General features: G+C 41.8%; 1 protein-coding gene and 1 long non-coding RNA gene across 3 annotated transcripts in view; one reads left to right on the top strand and one right to left on the bottom strand.

Annotated features, from left to right (window-relative positions):
• GRAMD2B (GRAM domain containing 2B) overlaps positions 1-15578 on the top strand; it is a 136832-nt gene that overhangs the window by 28612 nt on the left and 92642 nt on the right. The window lies entirely within an intron of this gene.
• LOC145715445 (uncharacterized) overlaps positions 1-15578 on the bottom strand; it is a 77153-nt gene that overhangs the window by 49365 nt on the left and 12210 nt on the right. Inside the window, exon 2 of the long non-coding RNA XR_014137621.1 lies at positions 12264-12322. This is a non-coding gene — a long non-coding RNA (uncharacterized LOC145715445). The remainder of the gene's footprint in view (positions 1-12263; positions 12323-15578) is intronic.

Below are 15578 nucleotides of genomic sequence, written 5' to 3'. Positions count from 1 at the left end.
CTGGAACCTGTTTCAGATTCTGTGTCTGCCTCTCTCTCTGACCCTCCCCCCATTCATGCTCTGTCTCTCTCTGTCTCAAAAATAAATAAACGTTAAAAAAAAAAATTTTTTTTTTAAATATTCTCTCTCTAAATTCATACACCAAGAGTTTAAGTGGAAAGAGCCCAGGCCTGGCCCTGATAGGCCTCTGTGACCTGGAACAAATCAAAGACCCTCTCTTTTTCCTCATCTCACAAAATGGAGAAATCTACCATAGAGAGGATTTTTCCGGACAATGGAGAAATTAAAGGGAGGGGGGGAGAAAAGAAATGAGGTGAAATATATACATACCTGTATTTTTTAAATTATAAACTCCTTTTGGGGGAAAAAAGTGCATAATTCTTTTCAGGGATTACTTTAGTCTTATGGTATTCAACATTTATTTTATTTAAAATAGAAAAATAAAAAATAAATGAATAAAATTTATTTTAGTGGCTATCTGATGTGGTAGATTTACCACAAAGCTGATGAAGCTGAAATTGAATCGATCACCTGAACGAACCCCTTCTAATTCAATATTCTTTGTCTGCAACTAATTTTCGATTTTTTTTCTGAAAGAAGTCCCCCATATTGTCTAAGCTGCAGGTCCTACAAAACTGAACCTGCCCCAGTTGCTGTTGTTAACACACATTTTTCAACCAAGACAATTTTCTAATATTTTCACAGTATCTCTTATCAATAAAAGAGATACTGTCCACTAACAACTTAACAAATCGATACAAGAAAGGGTTTTTCCAAAATGACTGATTCCTGGAAAATATGGAAATAAAATTTATCCCCTACACATGTATATTATATGACATTCATATTGTCATTTATACCAGATGGTCATATTACATAAATTATATAATCCATGAGTCACATATACTGGAGTATATAACATATATTGAATGTAGAATTTAATTTTAGTCTAAAACATAAACATGGTAATATCTTGATTTTCCTTCCTAAGAGAGAGAAAAAATATTATTGAATCTTTTATTTATCTACATTAGTACATCCCACATTTTGGGGGGTTTCAGGAAATAGAGATTCCAGAAATTCTCCAAGTTGCCCTACCGATAATAATTCCTCTTTGAGCTGAGAGAGAAGTAGCCTCGAACGGTAGTTAAGAACAGCAGGTGCTGAGCAAGACTGAGCGGGGTCCCATCTCAATGAAGAGATTGGCAAGTCTACACTTCAGGGTCTGCTCCTGTTACAAAGGGGGAGTGACAGGTGCTATCTCACAAGGTGCTCGTGGAGAGTGAATGAGTGACCATGCTTGTGAAGTGCTGAGAAACCTACCTAGCGAACGCAAGCTCCGCCTCAGGGCAGTTTACAACACCTGAGACTACTTTTTACCCTAGACTGTCACTTCACAAACTGCTTTATCAACCTGGGTAATTAATGACTGAAATTTTCTCATTTTACCCAATGTCACTCTCCCACTAATGACAACATCTTGCCTCTAGATCACATATTGAACTGACATATTTCTAATTTTTTTTTTAACGTTTATTTATTTTTGAGACAGAGAGAGACAGAGCATGAACGGGGGAGGGGCAGAGAGAGAGGGAGACACAGAATCGGAAGCAGGCCCCAGGCTCTGAGCCATCAGCCCAGAGCCTGACGCGGGGCTCGAACTCACGAACCGCGAGATCGTGACCTGAGCCGAAGTCGGACACTCAACCGACTGAGCCACCCAGGCGCCCCTGAACTGACATATTTCTACTGGAAAAGACTATGTTATTCATCTTTGTATCATATTGTTAGCCCTGTGTCCTTAGTAGGGACAGAAGTAATCCCTAACAGTTTCTTTCGATTGCAAGTTAGTCGAGAAATAGCTAAAATAGACAACCTCATTTCAATTAGATACGGCTTCATTTAAATGCTTCGCAGTATAGATTATGTGTTTTTATTTCAAAAAGGTTCTTAATATTTGCTAAATTGTCCAGATTAGGAAATACAGTCATGCCATTACTGACCAAGAGTTTAACTTCTGATGATGAATAAACTGGCAAAATTTTAGGTTGAAATGTTTAAACAAAAGTTTTTTTAAAAAGAAAGAAGGAAGGGGCACCTGGGTGGCTCAGTCGGTTAAGTGTCCGACTTCAACTCAGGTCACGATCTCGCAGTCCGTGACTTCAAGCCCCGCATCAGGCTCTGTGCTGATGGCTCAGAGCCTGGAGCCTGCTTCCGATTCTGTCTCCCTCTCTCTCTGCCCCTCCCCCATTCATGCTCTGTCTCTCTCTGTCTCAAAAATAAATAAACGTTAAAAAAAAAAAAAAAGAAAGAAGGAAGGAAGGAAAGAAGGAAGAGAAAAAGAAAGGCTCTTTCTGTTAAGTATTAGTAAGTTTATCTCTATTGGAAGGTGCCTGTGTGTCAGACTCCAGGAGCACTGGACTAAATAGATGATTTGACTTTGAACTTTCAACAATATCTGGGTTTACAGTAATAAAACAAAGTGTGCTCTAATGTAGCCCTAAAGCACTCTGTACCTGTAAACACCAAATGATTGGATCATTAATATCGAAGTTCTGAGGTAATGTTATAAAGCACAGTAAATATTTAACGGAAATATCAAACCACTTTTCTTAAAGTCCTTCTATCTGAATGACAGGGAAGGAGTTTTGTTAATTTCCTTGTAATTCTATACATGGCCCTTAATTCATGAGAAATAAAAAGGAGTACACACTGTGATGAAACATCCAGTCATTGCAGATGCCAATTTTCTGCCCCTTCTTTTGATGCCGAAAAGCAAAAGCATTGTTCATTCTTGAATTCAAAACAAATAAAATCTTCCTACTATAGACCTATCAGGTTTTTCCATGGTTCCAGAGGCTATATAACCATAAGCAAACCTAGTTTCATGTAACTTTTGCAGACTTTCAAATATACATGGTTAAGAACACAGTGACGACCATTGGGTAATTCTTGATATGGGCCAGCCGTGGTTCTAAAATCTTGTAATAAAAAGGACAACAACCTAACATTTATTATATGTCTCCTGTGTGCTAGGTACAGTACTAAGCCATTTTCACAAATTAGCTAATTCAAACTTCCCAATAACCTTATGAAACAGGAACTATTATGACCCCAGTTTCCAGATAGAAAAGAGGATTAAAGGGGCACCTGGGTGGCTCAGTTGGTTGAGCATCCAACTTCGGCTCAGGTCATTATCTCACAGCTTGTGAGTTCGATCCCCACATCAGGCTCTGTGTTAAGAGCTCGGAGCCTGGAGCCTGCCTCAGATTCTGTGCCTCCCTCTCTCTGCCCCAACCCACTCGCATTCTGTCTCTGTCTCTGTCTCTCTCAAAATAAATAATAATAATAATAAAAACATTTTAAAAAAAGAAACCAGGATTTTAAAAAATGAAGTACTTAATTCCCATGATAAAAGCATTGACTCAATTTTTTTTTAATTTTTTTAATGTTTATTTATTTTTGAGAGAGAGACAGAGGGTGAGTGGGAGAGGGGCAGAGAGAGAAGGAGACACGGAATCCGAAGTAGGCTGCAGCCTCCAAGCTGTCAGCGCAGAGCCCAACGCGGGGCTCGAACTCGCGGACAGCGATATCATGACCTGAGCCAAAGTCAGACACTCAACCAACTGAGCCACCCAGGTGCCCCTTAACTCAATTTGTTTTTAATTTTTTCAATGTTTCTTTACTTTTGAGAGAGAGAGAGAGAGAGACAGAGGGTGAATGGGGGAGGGGCAGAGAGAGAGGGAGACATAGAATCCGAAGCAGGCTCCAGGCTCTGAGCTGTCAGCACAGAGCCTAATACAGGGCTCGAACCCCAAAGTGTGAGATCATGAACTGAGCTGAAGTTAGACACTTAACCAACTGAGCTACCCAGGCACCCCTAGACTTGACTCAATCTTAAGACTCTAAATCCCATGTTATTTCTACTCCACTGGACGCTAGCTCTTGTAACTGTTAATCTCTTTTCATCTTGGAATAACAGAATTGGGCTAATGGATGTAGAACTTCTAAAGTAAGTGTAGTTCTTCAAATCTGATATGCGAGTTAGATGTGACACCAAAAGTATAACCTACAAAAGAAATAATAAATAAATTTGACCTCATCAAAGTTAAATACAAAAGACACCACCAAGGGGCGCCTGGGTGACTCAGTCGGTTAAGCATCCAACTTCGGCTCAGACATGATCTCAAGGTCTGTGAGTTCGAGCCCCGCGTCGGGCTCTGTGCTGACAGATCAGAACCTGGAGCCTGCTTCAGATTCTGTGCTTCCCCCTCTCTCTGCTCCTCCCCACTCATGCTCTATCTCTCTATGTCTCTAAAAAATAAACATTAAAAAATTTTTTAACGTTTTTGACCACCAAGAAAGTCAAAGACAATCCACAGAATGGATGAAAATATTTACAAATCATTTATTTCATGCAGGTCTAATATCCAGAATATATAAAGATTTCTTACAACTTGGTAATGAAAGGACAACATATTTATTTTATTATTATATATAATTTTTTTTTTGAGAGAGAGAGAGAGAGAGAGAGAAAGGGAGAGAGTATGTAAGCAGAGGAGAGGGCCACAGGGAGAGAGAGAATCCTACACAGGCTCCACACTCAGGATGGAGACAAACACAGGGCTCGATCCCCCAATGCCGGGATTATGACCTGAGCCAAAATCAAGAGTCGAATGCTTAACCAACTGAGCCACCCAGGTGTCCCTCCTTTTTTTTTTTTTAAACTCATCTTCTGTAAGTACAAACCATAAAAGTAATGTTTGCATGACCAACAAATTGGCATCCTGATTTTCAAAAGAAATGACATTTTTATTAAGCTAGATCTTCTAGATCAGTGTTTTCTTAATTTGCCATTTAACGTTTTGAAAGCATTTCCCTTTTATCCTTTCCCTGAAATTGTGCCAGGTTAAGGTAAGGATGTAGGAGAATAAGTACCCTAAGAAAGGGGTTGTTCCAGGGTCCAGATGACTACAGCACACCCAGGGAGTCACCAGAAGCACTCACAGAACTCGGCATATAGTAGTACACAAGGCTAAGATTTAATAGTTTGATATAGTAAACTGGGCCATAATGGTAAAGATTCAGGTGGAGTCTGGAGGAATCCTTATATAGGCTCCCTTATGCCCTCTCCCTCCCATGATAGGTCCCAGAGAACACCCTCTTCCCCCATCAAGGAAAATGTAACAACAGGCATATGATGTTTTTGCCCGGAGAAGCCCTTTAGAGACATGGGAACCACGGTTTTTATTGGACGCTGGTCACATAGGGACCCTCTGCCTAGACATGCTCCAAATTTAAACTCCCAGAAGGAAAGCAGATGTTGAGCATAAGTCACACTGCTTGCATAGTCTAGGCCCCATGAGCCACTTTTCCCAGCCTGGGAAAAGTGGGAACACCCCCAAAACCTAAGCTCCCAAGTGTCAGCTAAGAGCTGAGCTTGCAAACAAGCCCTCCTAAGAAGACCAGTCTCGGGCCTGCTATGGTGACTCTATTATGCACAGGGGTGAAAAACAAAGCCCTCAGAACCACCATCCAATGACACACAGATTCTTGAGGGAAAGACAAAGAGGACTGAGATGCTCTGGAATAGACTTAGCAGGGTTTCAAGGCCAAGGGGACACTGTAAAGTTTGGCTCCTACATCAAAAGTCTACCTACATCCATGACCTGGGAAGTTGGACTGGTTCAAGGACTAGCCTAGAGTCAGTTAGGCCTGAGCACTTTGAAGTACTCCCGGGATTTTCCAGGGAAAATTACCACCTGGCTATTACCGCCATCAGGGTATTCCACTCCAGTCCTCCAGGTGAAGACACCTCCCCTAGTGCTTTCCTGGAATCAGCGTGTCCTTTGGAGAAGAGATAAAAGGACAGGGAGATGAAGGGAAAAGGTTCCCTGACCTTTACCTTTCGCCTGTGGCATTCAAGAAAGAATCCTCGCAGATGTACAGGTGTTGAAATGGCTATCGCCCAGAACAGAGTTCATGACTCACTGCTGAAATACTGACCAGTCCCGCTGCTCCTGTAGCCCAGATGCAAAAGTCTATGAGGCAACCCCGAGAAAGAAACCTCAAGCAGGAGGAACCCGATTTCATCCATGTCCCCACTGCAAATGCCTCGTAAGAATATCTCATGAAAGCCTGGAAGGACCTACTTGCTGACTCAACTGTGTCGAGAGTCAGTGACCACCACAAACTAACTTAAATACTTAAACTGAGGGTCAGACTCAGGAAATAAAGTGGAAGGGACATCTTTTCTTTGCCCCTAGAACAATGACTTTCTATTACATAAGAACTGATGCACTTTGAGCAGTGAGTTACAAAATGTACCGACGCAGGGCAGAACCCAAAATGCACGCCAAGCAAGAGAATAAGAGTTCAGGCTTCTGTGCCTGCTTGGCATTTCAGAAATGTCCTACCTTTTCTTTTATCACCTATTCCTAATTTCCTTCTACTTCTTTCGCCCGCAGTCTCTTCTTCTCCCTCCCCCTCACTCCCCCAACTCCCCCGAACAGTTAGAAACTGGCTGTAATTTCCAACGGTTCAAGTAACTGAAACCAAGTGTTTTCTTTTACAATTTGATTTCTCCGATTGCCCAAAGATGGTATCTCACGGACAGATGATTTCTAGTAAAAATTCCTGCACGTTGCCTAACCATCTACTGCATCTTCCACATTAACAGTTTGATTTAAATGTTACCTTCAGGAGGGGTGCCCAGGTGGTTCAGTTGGTTGAGCATCCCACTTCAGCTCGGGTCATGATCTCTTGGTCCATGAGTTCAAGCCCCACGTTGGGCTCTGTATGGACAGCTCACAGCCTGGAGCCTGCTTCAGATTCTGTGTCTCCCTCTCTCTCTGCCCCTCCCCCACTCACACTCTGTCTCTCAAAAATGAATAAATGTTGTACATATTTTTTTAAAAAAAGAGTTTCTCAAAAAATAAAATAAATGTTAGCTTCAGCAAATATTAAAGGTCATGAAAATCAGTCAATTCTTTTTTACACTGAATTGCACTTCTGGCCCTATGAAAAAATAGACAGTAAATTCTTAGCAGCAGCCTTTCAAAGTCTTCCAAGCTCTGCCTTAACCATTGGACAGCCACATGGGGAAATCAGTTTTCCAGGATCAGACTTAGTAGCCCCATGACTCGCTTGATGGACAGGAGGGACACACTCTTGGCAGAGATCAATCACCCAGGGAGGGGCCCTGTACCAAACAATCCACGTTTAATCTTCACAAGGAGTCAAAAGGTCTTGAATCTAAGAAAGTCACCTTAGGCACAAGACACAAGAGGTGAAGCACTAGCAAGTAAGCCTGTTTCCAAGATAATAATAGCCTTCCATTTAACTTGTCTTCCACTGAGGCAAGGTTTTACTAAGACTAATGGAAAAGTTTTCTGTGAAGAGTTGAAAAAATTGCTTCCTCCAAAAAATTAAAAAGTTAAAGTTAATTTGATATCAAATAGCAAAAGTAGACTTCAGAATACGTCACCATCCAATGCATGTCAGGCCTTCCCTGAACCATGGTCAGGCTATGGAAAGGTAATGTTCTGCAGCATGCTCAGAGATCTGAGAGCACGAGTGAACACGCAGATCTATGTCGGCCGTGCAAGAATTGGGGATATTAGTCTGCAGAAGTAAACCTCAGAAGCCAGGTGGGGAGAGTAGGGCAAGAGGGTCAGCTCAGATACTTAAAGCTTTATCACGTCGTAGAGTCGGTCTACACGGCCTGAAGGAGAAGAGACGACAGTCCAATCATTACAAAGATTTTTTTAATGTTTATTTAGTTTTGAGAGAGAGCATGAGCAGGGGAGGGGCAGAGAGAGAGAGAGGGAATACACCATCCGAAGCAGCCTCCAGGCTCTGAGCTGTCAGCACAGAGCCTGACATGGGGCTCAAACTCATGAACCTCGAGATCATGGCCTGAGCTGAAGTCGCAGGCTTAACCGACTGAGCCACCCAGGAGCCCATTATAAAAGAGAAGGTGGAACAACCAGAATTCCCAAGGATGAACTGGGCTGCTGTGAGTAGTAATGAGCTCCCTGTATCCAGAAGTATTCAAGTCTTTGATAGGTTCATTCAACATTCTGCATTCCTTTATCAAGGGTTTATACTCCAGAGGCTCCACACTGGCTACACACAGGTGACTGGAAAGGTTATGATTCCTGCTTTGATCCAACTTAGGGTCTGGTGAGGTGATCTGCTCAGAGGTAGACTCTGAGGGAATTGCTAGAGGGGACTCAAACATACAACCAGATAGGACCTGTCAAGTTCTCCCTAATCTCAACAAACATTCCATGAAATAAAGCCCTAGGTTTTTCTACATTTGGAGAGCCCCAAATGTTTTTTTTTTTTTTGCCAAGAATGAGCCAGCCAGATTAACAACTCTTAACTATGAGACTGCTTACAGCTACCTTAGAGAACATTTGGGAGATTGTTGGGATCAGGGTTTTAAACCCATTTTCCTACAGTGAGCTATTAGAATCATTCTTCTGCTCTTGGTTACATTTCTCTTTTCTTCTTTATGCTGACTGATTGATTGATTGAGCTTGGCTGTTTATTTTTTGAGAGAGCGGCTGAATGGGTAAGGGGCAAAGAGAGAGGGGATAGGAAGCGGGCTTTGTGTTGATACGCTGAGCACAACGTGGGGCTCCAACTCACAGAGCGTGGGATCATGACCTGAGCGGATCCTAGACACTCAACCAACTGAGCCACCCAGGCACCCCAGTTACAGTTCTTATAACTTAGAATTACATATGCTTCATGGTTACAAGACACATTTCCTTGGGAATAACAGTGTTATATTTATTATCACATTTATTCTCAGAATTAATTCCTTAACGCAAAGCTGATTCTCGTCTCTCAGTTATAATTAGTGAAGTTCATTTTCTAATCACTTGTAATAAGCACACTTTAAGATAGGATGACTTTGCTTCAATCTCAATTTCACAACTATGATCTCAGGTTCGAATCACATGATGATATGGAAAAATTACCTCTTGTAGCTACAAGGCCCCTGAGAGTTTGCCTAGTTTGACCATGGGACACAGGTGAGAAGCTTTGGGAAAATTCCAGGAAGTTAGCCTCAGTGAACCTCCCAGTATGCCTTTAGGCAACAAAGAATTCATAAACATGTCTTGATGGAAAATAGACTGGCACTAACAAAAGCTCATTTCACTTCTCTTTTGAAGCGTTTTTTTTTTTTAGGTTTATTTGTGAGAGAGAGAGAGAGAGAGAGACAAAGAGAGTGGGGGAGGGGCAGAGAGAGAGGGAGAGATAGAGAATGTCAAGAAGGCTCTGGGCTGTCAGCGCAGAGCCTAATGTGGGACTTGAACCCACAAACCATGACATCCCGACCTGAGCTGAAACCAAGAGTCAGACACTTAACCAACTGAGCCACCCAGGTGCCCCTGAAGCGTTTTTTAAATACTAAAACTAATACAAAAAAATCTACTAGGAAATTATGTGTTAATGCTAGAATGCCAGAAGTTTAAAAGACAAGAAAAAGAACAATGTTAGGGACTGCCAAGTCATAAGCAGCAGGAGAGAACCTGCTACTCGGTTTCCAGAACAAGAGGGAATGCTTTCTAGAAACTTCTAGATATAGACCTGTTTTACCTAGTCCTTCAACGGAAAGGTTTACTATCAAATAGAACAATGGTACTTTCCATTAATGTACAGTTTTCTAACCATACTCTTGAGCAGATCTTATCTCTGCTGCTGGTTAAGCTCAGGCAATTAAATACTGAGATAACCCTTAGGACCCCCAGGCATACACAGAATCACAAATGTACAAATCATACAAGTAAGATAATAAGGACAATGGGGCTAACCGAACATTGGAAAGTTTCCAGTTCGTTGTTAGGCTTTCAAATTCTAACAACACACACTGGTCGGCTTACATAGCTGAGGGTCACTTATCTCATGACAGTGCAACCAGCCAGAGAGATTATCAAAAGTGTAGGAGGGGGTCCTTGAATCAGGTTTCAGGCCCAACCCTGTCCCAGTATTGGTCCTCCCCTCCAGCATCCTCAACAACATCCTGCCTTTTCCTCTATCTTTAGGGCTCCTCCCAACATCCCCAATGGGGCTCCAAACCATCCATGTACCTTCCTTCCTAGCACCGACAGTGGAAAAAAGTCTTGTCTCTAAGTAGGACAGTTCTTTCACCCAACTCAGAGAGCCTGGCTTGATGAGCAAGTGGACCTACTGATAAGAAATGTACAGCTAATGAACCTACGAGTTGGCTAAACCAAGAAGCCCTGGTAAAAAACCACGTAGAAAGATATTCTCAGCCTTCTGGTCAAAGGAGGTGATTCTCCTCTATCTCTAGGTAGGATCCCTGCTGCTCAAGAACCTGCCCAGGGTTCTGAGACTAGGACAACCTTCATTGTTTTCTTTGTTGAGCCATTATTTCTTTGGGATTCCTGGTCCACAGTCTCCTACCAGTAAATCTGAGGTAGGAAGAGCTTTGAAAAACCACACCACCTTCATCACTTAGCTAGCAGAACCTGAAATGTGGTGATGTGAGGCTGTAAGCTGTCTCTCCTCAGAGGACTTAGCAGGAATAGTCACTTATTTAGCTGAAGAAATATTGTTTGATTGAATTACAAGCTGGGGATATTTTGTAACAGGCAGCATATGCGTCATATTACTTTGCTAAAATCCAAAAATATCTCTGTATTCAAAACATATCTGGCCCCACAGGTTTTGGATCAATGCCTGCGGATCTGTAGTAGCTTCAAAATTAATTCCAGAATTTTCCTTCACTATTTCCCTCCAGGGCCTGAATTAATTATACTGGATTTTGTGGCTAAAAGGAAAAGGTCACATATGGAAATTGGAAGTCTTCATAATTTAGTGGGGAATTTAATGGGAGGGGAGTACTTTTATAGAGCCAGGGGTTAGGGTAGAGTCTCCCCCAAAGACCTGGAGAAGACAATATTTACCCCTGAGCAACGGGTTCCTCACCCCTTTGTATACCTTTGGCTAATATTCACCCAGGAAAGAGACTACAAAGAGGGAAATTTAGGGGGACCTGGGTGGCTCAGCTGGTTAAGCAACTTACTCTTGATTTCGGTTCAGGTCATGATCTCACAGTGTGTGAGTTCGAGCCCCACATCAGGCCCTGCGCTGACAGTGCAGAGCCTGCTTGGGATTGTCTCTCTCTCTCTATGCCCGTCCCCTGCTTGCGCTCTCTCTGTTTCTCTCAAAATAAATGAATAAAAAGGGAAATCCATTCCCTGATTCAGTTGGGGAGCTCATCATAAGGTAAGAACTGCCTTCACTATACAAACAGGCTTTAAAATGAGGATTTGATTCACTAACCAAGCCAGAAAAGTTTGCTTCTGGAGTAGCAAAAACAAGAGAATTGACACTATGGGATCAGATCACTTTTATAAGCCAAGCTTGGAATCTACATTCCCTTTACATTACTTTTTATATGAGAAAATGTATTCTGCATACAAAATGCTATGTAGAGCACAACGCATTTCTAAGTCGGACACTAGCTATAAATATGTAATATTCTTCTAAGTGTCATCATTTTATTGTCCAAGAAGTATTTATTGGGCACTTATAACAGGTACTCAGAATAGAAGGTTCAACAAGAGACAATGGACCAGACCTCACACTATTCAGACACTAGGCAGAGAGACAATGGGGAGAAAGTAAAACGCAGATTAAAGTAAACTCAAACTGACCAGCCGTGAGATCATGACCTGAGCAAAAGTCAGAAGCTTAACCGACCCAGCCACCCAAGTGCCGCATAAGAAACTTTCTAAATACATATATGTATCCTCCAAGTTCTGCTAGTAAGAAAGAGTTTATCTGGAAAAGAATCGCTTACAGAGTTCACAATAGAAGCGTAATTTTTCCAAAATTTAGATGTTGAACACTATTTGAATCTCAAAACAATAGTGCGGAAGTTTGTCATTAAAAAAAAAAAGTTCTCAACTTTGCCAAAAAGGAGGTGGAACGTTCGTGTCTGATCTGATAGCTGTCATCCACATTTTTAGAAAATGTGTCCCAATATTCTACATACCATCCTTTTGAAAACAACAGTCTAGTGCCATTGAAATGCCAAGATTAAATTTTCTAAGTGGAAACCAAAAAACAACTTCTACCTTCCCTGAAATCAGGAAATCCTAGAACGTCCACAACACAACCCAAGGAAACAAAGCCTTGGATTCACACACGTCCTTTTCCTAATGGCGGTTATTTGGTAGAGAGTGCATATAAAGGAAAGCAAGAAGACAAAAAGGGCTTACTTTTCCTCATGGCAGCTCGTAGTGCGGTTGAGGGTACCACCGTCAGCAGAAACGGGAAGCTGTAGGTTGAAAGCACACAGAAGAATTACATGCTTGTTCCCTTAGGCCAGTTTGCATCAACCACATAATACCAAGGACCGAAAGTCAGTCCACGCTTGATGTTAATCCCCTAAAGGAACAAAAAAGAAATAACCAAGTCCTGAACTGAGTCTTGGGCATAACGCAACTACCCCTGTACTTTTAGATTTCTAAAAGGCATGAGAAATCCCGTGGGACAGAAATGCCCTCCTGGAAATCAGTAATCAGGATCCTCAAGAATAAGGTCTGGGAGGTGTGGAGTACGTACTTGATGAAGTTACTAACTTGGGAAATTTGGACCATGGGGGAAATTTTGAAGGTCATTAACCAGGAAAGTGAAATCAGTCCAGGAGGCCTGTGTTCAGTGTCTAGAATTATGAAGCACTCATCTTGGCACTAAAGGGAGAATTACAAAGATGTGTAAGACATCACTTCCATCCCATTGAAGAGATAAGCCTGTATACATATAACCAAAAATTGAGTATTGTGCACATAGTAACAACAGCTAATTATTTTTTTAACATTTATTTATTTATTTATTTTAATTTTTTTTAACGTTTATTTTTGAGACAGAGAGAGACAGAGCATGAATGGGGGAGGGTCAGAGAGAGAGGAAGACACAGAATCTGAAACAGGCTCCAGGCTCTGAGCGGTCAGCATAGAGCCCGACGCGGGGCTCGAACTCACGGACTGCAAGATCGTGACCTGAGCCGAAGTTGGCTCCTTAACCGACTGAGCCACCCAGGCGCCCCAACATTTATTTATTCTTTGAGAGAGAGAGAGAGAGAGAGAGAGAGAGAGCGCGAGAGCGAGTGGGGGAGGGGCAGAAAGAGAGACGGAGACACAGAATCCGAAGTAGGCTCCAGGTTCTGAGCTGTCTGCATAGAGCCTGATGCAGGGCTCAAACTCAAAAACTGTGAGATCATGAGCTGAGCCAAAGTCAGATGCTTAACCAGTTGAGTCACCCAGGTGCCCCAGCAGCTAATTAGTAATACTCACAAGATACGTATTACATGCCACATGTCATTCTAAAGGGTTTTCCATGTTTTATTATATATCACAACCACCCCATGAGACAGGTACCATTATTATGCTATTTTACAGTGGGAAAACTTAAGCTCAGAGAATCTGAGTAACTTACGTAAGGTCACACAGCTCCTAAGTGGTAACCAGGGATGTAAACCCAGGCTCCAGATGCCACTTACCTCTCTGCTCACCACACAACATAAGATGCAAAGGGTTCTAATTCTGACTACAGTAAATTATGGAGGCAGGATGAGGTGGGGAGGTAGGGAAAGGAGAAGAGGGAGCTTCCAGGAGGAAGTAGAAATTGAGAGGTATGTTGCCCAAATGGACACATTATAACCTCCAACAAAACAACTGGGTTCCCTAGATCTAGTTTCCTTATCTCTAAGCAAGACTGATGAGATTATCTCTCAAGTCCCTTTGGATCTTTTATTTTTATTTTTTGTTTTTTTAATGTTTATTTATTTTTGAGAGAGACAGAGCATGCGTGAGCAAGGTAGGGGCAGAAAGAAGGAGAGACAGAATCCCAAGCTGGCTCCCCATTGTCAGTACAAAGCCCATTGCGGGGCTCAAACCCATGAACCATGAGATCATGACCTGAGCCATCCCCTCTTTTGACATGATCTTTTAAATCACTTCAGAATTCCCCTCTTGTGACATCACCAAAGACAGTACAAAAAGAAGGAGCTGTGGGACAAAACAATTGAATAATAGCTATGTGACACTCGGAGAGTTGTCTACCTTTTTGGAACCTTAGTTTCTTCATTGATACAATCAGATCATCTTTATAAGGTTGTTGTACAGGTTAAATAACCTATGCACAGTGCCTGGCACATAGGAGGGACTGGATTAATTTCAGTCTCTACTCCCCCTTCTTTTTTCTTTAACTGCAAAAAATCTCAGTTCTTGAACCAAGCTAAACTTTAGATGAGTGACTGGTCACACATTAGGAGAATTTGGAGGAAGACTGAAAAATAAAAGGATATTTTCTAAAATATCTCATAGATTTTGGGGCACCTGGTGGCTGGGTTGGTTGAGCATCTGACTCTTGATTTTGGATCAGGTCATGATCCCAGCATCATGGGATCGAGCCCCACATTGGGCTCTACACTGAGCATGGAGTCTGCTTAGGATTCTCTCTCTCTCTCCCTGTGCTGCGCTTCCCGCTCACGTGCTCTCTCTCTCCAAAATTAAAAAAAAAAAAAAACTTTTTCCTTCTCTTGAACTTTTTTTTTTTTTAATCTTTATTTATCTTTGAGAGAGAGACAGACAGAGCACAAGTGGGGGAAGAACAAAGACAGAGGGAGACACAGAATCCGAAGCAGGCTCCAGGCTCTGAGCCCGACGCGGGGCTCGAACTCACAGACCACGAGATCGTGACCTGAGCCAAAGTCAGACTCTTAATTGAGTGAGCCACCCAGGCGCCCCTTGATCTCTTTCATTATACAACTCAACTACCTTAATGAACAGTCACATGATAAACTGGAAATCAAGAGGTGAATGCACATACTATTTATAAGCCATGATTTATATGGCCTAGGAAGCTTTCAATATTCCATAAGTTACGGAAAAGTACACAGTTAAAAGAATCAAAGTCTTTGTAATGTTACATGCTGAAATGGACTAGTTTGTTTGAAAGTTTTAAAAGTTTCAAACTGGCAGAGTTTGAAGTTTTATTATCAAAGATTAAGTAAAGATAGAGGTCATGAAGCATATCTGTAGAAGAGAAATGACAAATATCATATTGAAATCCAAGAGAAAACAAGATTATGTAAGTAGATGTTTGGTTTCTTCTTTGACTAACTCAGAATACATTTTTTTTTTTTAATCAGCACTAGCTCAGGAGATCTGAGGCTTTTCTCTCCTTCTTACTTCTTTTTAATTAAGGTTTAACTTAACATATATTAAAGTGACCAATCTTAACTGTACATTCAGTTAATTTTCACATATGCATACGCCTATGTAATCATCACCCAGATCAATATAGAGAACATTTCAAGAATCCCTGAAAGTTTCCTATCCCCTTTTCAGTCCACACCCAAAAGGTAACCTCTCTCCACACTTTTTTTTTTTTTAACATTTATTTATTTTTGAGACAGAGAGAGACAGAGCATGAACGGGGGAGGGGCAGAGAGAGAGAGAGAGACACAGAATCGGAAGCAGGCTCCAGGCTCTGGGCCATCAGCCCAGAGCCCGACGCGGGGCTCGAAC

This window comes from Panthera onca, chromosome A1 (assembly GCF_046562875.1).
Source record: "Panthera onca isolate mPanOnc1 chromosome A1, mPanOnc1 haplotype 2, whole genome shotgun sequence".
NCBI classification, from domain to species: Eukaryota; Metazoa; Chordata; class Mammalia; order Carnivora; family Felidae; genus Panthera; species Panthera onca.
This window is presented reverse-complemented; position numbering and strand designations above follow the sequence as displayed.